Below are 9,840 nucleotides of genomic sequence, written 5' to 3' on the forward strand. Positions count from 1 at the left end.
CTACAATGTATTGACCCTGTGTACTGTTCTTCTGCACTTCCTACATTTACAGTCAGAAAGATGATAAACGAAAAGTGTGTGTGGGATCTGTTTGAGAGTTGTATTCCTTGGCGTAGAACAACGATCTCTACATCTACATCTACACAGATACTCCGCAAGCCACAGTACTTCTCGCTGTTTCGTTATTGGTAACCCTTGAGAAAAGCTTCTACTATCACCTATACGCTCAGCAAGAATCCTCTGTTCAAAAAAATAATTTTGTGATCGAAAGCCTTTCCTTGTACCGCCCGCGTCGTAGTACGTGATAAGGAAATGTTGTTCTGCCTTGAGCAAATATAATTTTTCTTGTTCTACTCCCAATACATATTTCAGAGATTTTCCTTCATCTTCAGTTGCCAGGGATGTTCAATATCTTCCACAGAAAGTAATTTTCCCTATTCCTTGTTGACATAGCGAATTCAAGCCATATGGGAAACTGCAGTAGCTTTAAATCGAAGACTATTGTTTTAGTTCAGTTTTAATTATTTCGGGTAGGGCTGCATTTGAGCACGACTCGAACTCTTAGAACAATCTACGTCACAGTTCGGTAAATTTCGTGTTCAGTTCGATCACGAGCACGGACTAAAATATCTTCCATGGTATGTGATGTGTAACAACGGCAACTAATCAATGAATAAGAATTTAAAGTCATATTTCTGTCAAATTTTCGAGCTTTCTCTCGCCCCGTGACGGGTATTACCGTTGTAATCTATTCTGTCGATAGAAATTACAGTCAGTTTACCGCAGTATATTTCGTTTGTTAGGCATTTAATTTTTCATTCATTCTTACATATTACGTACATATATGTTTCAAGTCAGATTACGAAATATTTTGTTAACAGCGATTTTCCTCTTGCCTTCAAAGTAGAATGCGCAAAATTTCATCAAGATCAAAATAAAATTGTAGATTAGTACGAATTACAAACAAACAAACTGACACTTTTGTTTATGTATTTGTAGATCATTACATATTAGTGTTGACAAGTCTGTTTGGTATTTACAATAGAGATATAATGGCCTTCTAGTATGCCTTTCGTTGTGGTACATGCGTTATCGAGCTTTTACAGGGTGTTTAAGTAGAGCTTCCTAACACACACTTTTTCACTGAGGCTCTACTGAAACACCCAATAGAAATAAAAAAAAGATGCTGGAAGGCAATTATAGTGGTAATGCAAATACCAGACAGATTTGTAAACACCAATATCCAATAATAAGATAATAAATGAAACCCACTGAAGATGGAGAAACTTCTCTGAAACGTGTATGGGTGGTAAAACAAGGGAAACTGTGTTTGCTAAGGCAGAACCACGTTTCCTTTTTCCTCTGTTCAAAATTTTCATCCTGCCAGCTGTTAATTGTGTTAACGAATCCAGAAGTTAGCGCACTTATGCTTTCACACGTATACTGAATGTTTGACCCGTCAGGGTAGCCGAGAGCGGTAATGCGCTGCTTCCTGGGATCGGGTAGGCGCACCAGCCCCGGATCGATTCCGCCCGGCGGATTAACAACGAGGGCCAGTGTACCGGCCAGCCTGGGTGTGAGTTTTCAGCGGTTTTCCACAGCCTGCTAGGTGAATACTGGGCTGTTCGCCACGTTCCGCCTCAGTTACACGGCTCACAGACATCTGTACACATTCGCACTATTCCTTGGATTACACAAAATGCAGACAGCTGGGGTATACTGATTCCGTCCCGGGGGGTTACGAGGTGGTGGCAGGAAGGGCACCTGGCTACCCCTTAAAATTAACATGTCAAGTCCGATTAACCATGGCCGACCCTGCGTCACTGCGGGACAAGGCACAAGCGAAGGCTGGTTGGAAATATACTGTATGTTTCTCTTCCTCGACCAGACCGTTTTTGCGTGCTCACGACTGTTCACTTCACATGACTATACTTCTACAATAAGGAAGTACACTGTTCGTTTTTGATACCATGATGTCGGCAGTAGACAGGCCAGAAGGGGTGTGGTACTCTGAAGGCCCATTGTTGCAGCTACTTATGAAGTACGATGCCCGCTTCTGGCATTCGAACATTTCTCTGTTTATGTCCTCTACCTATCAGAACTTACTGTAGGGCGAAAATTATCCTCCTAGATCGATGTAAAAATAGAACGAACCGACAACGACTTAATTTTAAGTATACCATTGTTATAATCTTCGTACAGTGGGTTTTACAGTACAATAGTGGAATGTTGCAACATATGAATGTGTGTGGGTATAGTGATGGCCCTCCTTACGCCATTGGTTTTAATCCACAGTTCGACTTGTTTCTTAAGACTTCCTGTAATTTGATGACAATATTAGAGTACGGGGTCTTGCTACACTCCTTATTACTCATGGAATAAACGCCATTTTAAATGTAGACAGTAACTGGTTTGTTGTTGTTGTTGTCCATTTCTTAATAGAAATTGTATGTATGAGCGTAAAATGGTTCAAATGGCTCTGAGCACTATGGGACTCAACTGCTGTGGTCATAAGTCCCCTAGAACTTAGAACTACTTAAACCTAACTAACCTAAGGACATCACACACATCCATTCCCGAGGCAGGATTCGAACCTGCGACCGTAGCGGTCGTGCAGTTCCAGACTGTATGAGTGTACATATGGTTCTTTTTATCGAGGAAAGTGACTTTAATCCTATAAAACGAACAATTATTTGAACATTTAGAGAGGCACTTGAGTTAACACGAGGAAATAGTGACGACTATAGTTACTGGTAAGTCTTGCCGCAAATTAATGAAGGAAATTTAGGTTTCAAGATTGAAGGCAAAAATCACAAACCCACTGTGTAGCAGGTTCATCCGCATGACATGACTTGCACTCGGACCTCACTTTCTGATCTTCCTTCGGTCGTACCTTAGGAGGGCAAGATACAATTCACGGAAAACTAGAGAAAAGGGCGGCAAATGTAGCATCTTATCGTTAACGGCAGTATACAGATGGATGTATCCACCTCTGGTACCCTCAGCTCCTAGCTCGTTTAATTCACTGAAGCTCTCACAGCTCGTCCCACTGTTAAGGAAAATGACTTTGAAACTACGAATATTGAACAGACGGGAAAGAATTTCTTCTCCATCAACTTGTTCCTATAGGTTCTTAGATGAAAATGGCTACTCACACAACAATCTGGTTCAAAATGGTTCTAATGGCTCTGAGCACTATGGGACTTAACATCTATGGTCATCAGTCCCCTAGAACTTACAACTACTTAAACATAACTAACCTAAGGACATCATACAACACCCAGTCATCAGGAGGCAGAGAAAATCCCTAACCCCGCCGGGAGTCGAACCCGGGAACCCGGGAACCCGGGCGCGGGAAGCGAGAACGCTACCGCACGACCACGAGCTGCGGACACAACAATCTGATTCATTTATATGAATGCATGGCGTATGTTCTTTCGAACATGTCTGAAAGAACAGACACCACACATACATATAATAGATTCGCCTCGATGGGCAACGGATCAGTCTTCTTCAGTGTGGATGCTCGATTACGTCTCAAATGGAAATTTTGGTAAGGGCTATGGGACTAAACTGCTGAGGTCATCGGTCCCTAGTCGTACACATTACTTAATCTAACTTACGCTAAGGACAATACACACACCCATGCCCGAGGGAGGACTCGAACCTCCGACGGGGGGAGCCGCGCGACGCGTGGCAAGGTGCCTCAGACCGCACGGTTACCCGATGCGGCGATTACGTCTCACCTAAGGGAATTTCAAAGTAGCGGGCATGGAGGACGTGAACAGATATTTCGGATTGGTGGCGCTGCTTGGGAGTGTGGGTGGGCCCAGTGGCGCGCCGGGGTAGTCGGCGCAGTTGTGGTAACGCTGCCCCTCCGTGGACCAACTCTCTAGTGGCAGGAGATCCCAGGTTCGAACCCGATCTGTCACACATTCTCGTTCGTCGCCGCTGATTCTGCTTAAAGTTCAGATGCAGCTGACATCAGTATTCCTTTCCTTTCAGCATCATACACCATACAAGTAACTATCAGCCGAAAATTCTGGAACTTTGAGAAGAACAAAGTTTTTCAACCTTTTCATACTTCGTTACAAATGTATCGGAATTCCAGTGTCACTGTCACCTCCATCTTGGCAGCCCCTTCCCAGAGATACGAATGGGAGACTACGGACCAAATGTCCTGTGTCTTTAATGCAGTGGTTCCCATTGTCCTTATGTATCCTCATGCTGTTGATCATCACATTTTAGGGGCTGTTCCTCCCCACCAAGGACAAGAGAGTGCCCCGAATCTCTGTCTGCTCCTCCGCCCTCTTTGACAAGGCCGTTGGTAGAAAGAGCGTGACTTATTATGCTTGAAACTTTGAGGTGCCATTCCTCGTGATTTCTATTCAAAATATTAGCAGTCGGCGTGTTTGAACGCTGGATCAAAGACATTTAGTTTACGAGTCAAAGACGCTACTCCCTTCTTTTTGAATAATTTCTTCCAATAATCTGCAGTTCCATTTCAAAAAAAGAAGAGGAACAGAAAATAGGAACCTAGAGCGCATTATATTTTCCTATTTCAATTGTTGATTCGCAGAGCTACCTGAAGCTTCAGATAAACTCGATGGCAGTTACCTATTTTCAACTTAACTACAGTCACGGGACAGAGCACAGGGAACTACATGGGAATTCCGTAGAATCTTAAAGTACAGCAGGTTGAAGGGAACTGATTGAGACGAATATTACAGATCTTATTAATTACTGTCACTTTTTAGAGCAATGTATATCTTACACACTATGTTATAGGTGAAGAATTGGCTAAAAAAGTATGACTTCACATACTGAAATGTATGTAATACGGCGTATGTCCACAAAGTAAGTACCGTTTGGTTATATAAAACAAACGTTTACAGATACAGAAAAAATATTTATTGTACAAAAATCTGCAACTGTTAAACTACTTTTCTACATAGCTTCCGAAATTATGTAGGCTCTTGTGATAGCGTGGCACTAGTTTTTGTATGCCTTTTTCATAGAAGGTTGCTGCCTGTGTATTCAACCATGTGTTGACCACTAAGGACAGATTTTAGGTGTAAGAAGAGGTGAAAGTCGCTAGGAGCGAAGTCCGGGCTGTACGGAGGATGATCAAACGCGTCCCAGTGAAATTCTTGTAAGTGTTGTTTGGTCACATTCGCCGTGTGAGATCGGGCATTTTCGTGGAAAAAAGCAACACCTTTTGACAGTAATCCTCGACGCTTGTTCTGTATTGTGCGGCGCAATTTCTTAATTGTCTCGCAGTAACCATGTGCATTGATTGTTTGGCCTTGTGGTAAGAAATGAATCAGCAAAATGCCTTTTCTGTCCCAAAAAACGGTTCACATAACTTTTCGAGGTCTCAAGATTTGTTGGGCTTAACCTTCGATGGGTATGAAGTGTGCCTCCATTCCACTGATTGCCGTTTTGTTTCAGGGATGTCGTACGTTACCTTTGTTTGTTGTGTTGTTCATTAAGAATTTTAGGTGCCCAACGTGAGCAAAGTTTTCGAAATTTCAGTTTTTCAGTAACAGTTTCATGAATTAGTGATCGTGAGATTTGCGGAACTTCCATAACAAGGGCACTAAGTGTAAACTTGCTGTTGTGCTTAGTCTTCTCTTCAATCGTGTGAACCAGTTCATCAGTAATCACAGACGGGCGTCCACTTCATTCTTCGTCGTGCACTTGATCGCGTCCTGCATTGAACAGTCTGACCCATCATCTAACGACTGCAACACTCATACCATTTTGTCCGTAAACCTCGCAGATTTGCCGATGAATTTCTTTTGGTTTAACTTTCTTTGCATTTAGAAAACGAATCACAGATCTGATTTCACACACGGCGGCATTTTCAATTACGGTTGACATTATAAAGAAGCACTACAAGGCACACGTCGACAGCAGCGATATGAAAATGGTGTTCATGCCTTCTTCTTGAGTCAGAGTAACTGCTGCGCATGCTCGTCGGAACTGCGATCGTAGCGCTGCCGCGGATAGAAATAAAAACGGAACTTACTTTGTGGACGAACCTCGTATTACAAATAAAATCAAGAATTGTAGCATGTGAAATGATAGTTCTGCTTCATATCGTTCAACGGCGAGAATATTGGCGTTAAAGTCTGACAGTTGAAACTTAAAATATATTGACAAATTCCAACCAAATGTAACCAAAATGTCAGTCGCGGTAATATTGTGGAATAGCGAGTCAAGTAATGGAGAAGACAGTGCTGTGACGGAGATAAAGCTGAAAGCGGAACATCTGAATACATTTAGTAGTTAATTTCATACAAATTCGCGGCCTGAAACTAACTACAATAGGCTACCAGTTGAGCAGCGAGGTGTTGGATTGTGATCCGTCAGTCACGTCGAATGAGAGTGTCGCCACGTTCCAACACTGCAAGAGTGACAGCTGTATGCGGCTGGCTGGCACGCGGGAGTTCGGACAGGTTTGAGCGACGTTATTGCGATGACGACAGACGCCTTGCCCAACGACCGCCGTGCTTTCGTTCCTTGCCAGGTCTCCATAGACATTCTGCAAGCACCTATTAATATCTACAATGCTCTAGTTTTCCGCCAAAAGAAACTGAATGACAGATCTCTGCTTGGAAGGAACCTTCGTTACAGGCGGGTTTTTGAAGGCTATGTGTAGCACCGCCATGTACTGGAACTTCATGAAACTATAGGGGCTCAAGTGGGAATATCCCACGACGCCCCGTAACAAATTTCGCTTTTCTCAATAGAAATTGACCATGAAAAAATATGCTACATTACTTATTGGACGCCTCTTGGATTTCACTCAAGCGTGTAAAACCTTTACAAGCAAGAGAATAGTCTCTTTTGCACTGTGTTTTAGGAAACTTACTTTTTTCACGCATCTCAATGTTTATGACGTCATATCTCCTGAACGATGAGTCGTACAGTAATATAATTTTGCACTGTCTGCAAAATGTGTTACGAATAGATTTAGTACTAAAGTAATAAATTAAAACGGCATGCCTGATGCTCAAATTTTAGTGCACGAACAATATAAAAATAGTAAGCATAAAGTTTTGAAATGGTTGGAAACTCTACGTAAAGTTTGTGGGAAGTCGCTCAGTGTTGTCATTTCTAGTAATGGCTGAATGTAGTCTAGGTAATTTGTGCGGCGTTTGTTACACTGCCTCAAGATGGCTTTTAGCTTTAATATCTGATACTGTATAGTCCTATAATCTAAAATCACACCTCTTCATGAGTACATTACGCCAGCATTTTTAATTTGTAAATTCGGTCGACAATTATATGAAATAATGAAAGTCAAGACCATGGAAGCCGTTATACAGGCAGCCTGCTACTAGGACCTTGCATCGTTTTACCCATTTAGTAATACTGATTCTCTTGTAACTTATAAGCATTTAGAGTAGTTTAACTTTCACTTAGGAGAACGACATGGGCAGCAATAAAAGAAGGCATTGCAAATGGCCACTTGTTTCAAGCATAAATATATCTCCGAGTGGTGCTAAATTTTACTTTCTTTACGTAAAGAAAAGTATTATGTGCTCGACAACCTTCAAATCGTGAACTACGTACTTAATTTCTTTATTTATGAAATTAGTGAATTTATTCATGACCCTTTTGTTGTCTATGTCTGTGGCCACCTTCAGAACTCATATTAATAATCAAATTAACTAGTTTGATGAGATTGAACATTGTATTGGTGGTATAGCCATGTATTACCACAAAAAATAAAAACGCTGAAAGGTTGAGAATGAATGAGAACAGTGGTATATTTAATTTTACAAATATAATTACAAGTTTTTATTCGCCGTTTCATAATTACGACTTGATAAATCGTACAAATAAAATGACACAAGTCAGAAAAGGGATGGTGCTTGATTGGCAAAGGATTCATTGCGATGGAAACTATACAAATTCTCTCTTGAATTAACCCATTTTCAACGCAATCTGTCTGTGTTTACATGAATCCACTGTGTGACCAAATTCTATTTAAATGGAAGTTGCTACGACCAATTACACCACACTAGTTCACTCGAGAACAGGGCACTGTGAATATTATTTAAAAAGCCTACGCCGGTGTAGCAATTGCTTACCTTTTCGCATTGATTCAGGTGGCAGCAAAAAACAGAAGTCAGTGGGCGAGGAACGGCGCGCTACGGCAGCTGGAATTTTCTGACGCGTGCGCGAAAATTGGCAAACTATGCGGACTGGGGCGCTGCTTGTTAGATCGCGTGAAACTTCCTTATCAGAACCCTGGAATCCCTGCAAATTTCGGTGTGAAGTGCACCTGTTCGCTGGCTTGGCCAAACCAATTTGACTCACTGGCACGACAGTGCATGCTGCAATTGTGAAATGTGAAACGGTTGACTCAGGACGAATAAGTTCACCCTTGCGACACACAATATGTTCAAGATGATACATCAGTTCCACTGTTGATACAGTTGGAAACTGCCACTGGCTGTAAGTCCACCACAAGTTGCAGACCACAAGTCTTACAGATTAGGGAAAGGGGAGGACCAGAAGATGAGAACACAAAGAATCACCAACCCTCGGTGCGGGAGCCTAATTAAAGAAAAAGAACTTTACATTGTACAAAAAAATCGAAATATCCTCTACTCATTGACTCTCCACTCTTCACTGATCTATTGATGTGGTAACTAATCGAGACACAACAATTGGGTTTCCACGCTGGGAGAGAAAGCCTCTGCTTTGCATACCCAGAGAGGAGCCAATCAGCGACCCAAAATCCCTCTTGCCTGCAAAAAGACGATTTTAGACTAGGTTGAGGATGGCCATGTTTTGGCAGAAAACGTCCGTCATTTACAAAGAGATTACATCATTCCAGGTAGACATTTCCAATGTTTGAAGAAGGCGGTTAAGCTTTCCAAACAGTTGTGACCGTGAAATATATGTTTCTACCAGTCTATAAAAGCATCTGGCAACTTCCTGGATTCAGGGGAATTACAGTCTTAGCTCCACTAAACAACTGCACCAGCTGCTTTGTCTGTATCGACCTAGTTTCTAACATGAGAATCCTTGGAGTTTTATGAGCGTCCCACCGTTTGCACAAAAGGTCCAATTACAGCAGTCTCTCTTAAATGGCGTCCTCCACACACTTCCTACCCTCTGCAGGTACAATACACAGAGCTCTGCTTCCCGATATGACCCACACAGCATTTATGGCCCACAATCCATCTTTCTAACTGTTTTTCCATCGCCTACACTACGGACCCTCGGGTACAAGTTCTCTACAGTCTACACATGCAGTTATATTAACATTCTGCTCACAATTTCCTTATGTAAAAAGTTATAACCCACACATACCAAACGTAGTACTGGGGAATACGGAGAGAATGACCTAAAATATCAATATTAATCTGACTGACAGTGTTGTTAAAGTAAGAGAGTGGCGTGCCACCTCTCACTACCTCCCAGTTACCGAATAATTTTTGTCTGGAGAGTGTCACACTTCAATAAAGAGTTTAGTGTGACATACACTCTCTAACTGAGGCTTTGAGAATGACATGTCGGACCATGATAGCTTTGCCAACCGAAAACCAAAAAATACCACACTGTCTTGAACTCATTCCACCAGTGATCATACACACACACATACTCATGGTTGCATGCCTGCAAAAGTCTTGTGATTTGGTGGGTATCAGAATTTCTCCTGTGGACCTTCAAGTTTTTGACATACACCCTTGACCATAAATATAATGATTGAATGGTCATGTAGACATCTATTTCACACCGACGCTGTGGTCAGAGATGACTGGTTTCCCTAACCACGCTACATTATTGTTGGACATTGAGCATTCTCTGCTCATGCCC

The sequence above is a fragment of the Schistocerca piceifrons genome, chromosome 2, assembly GCF_021461385.2.
Source record: "Schistocerca piceifrons isolate TAMUIC-IGC-003096 chromosome 2, iqSchPice1.1, whole genome shotgun sequence".
Taxonomy (NCBI): Eukaryota; Metazoa; Arthropoda; class Insecta; order Orthoptera; family Acrididae; genus Schistocerca; species Schistocerca piceifrons.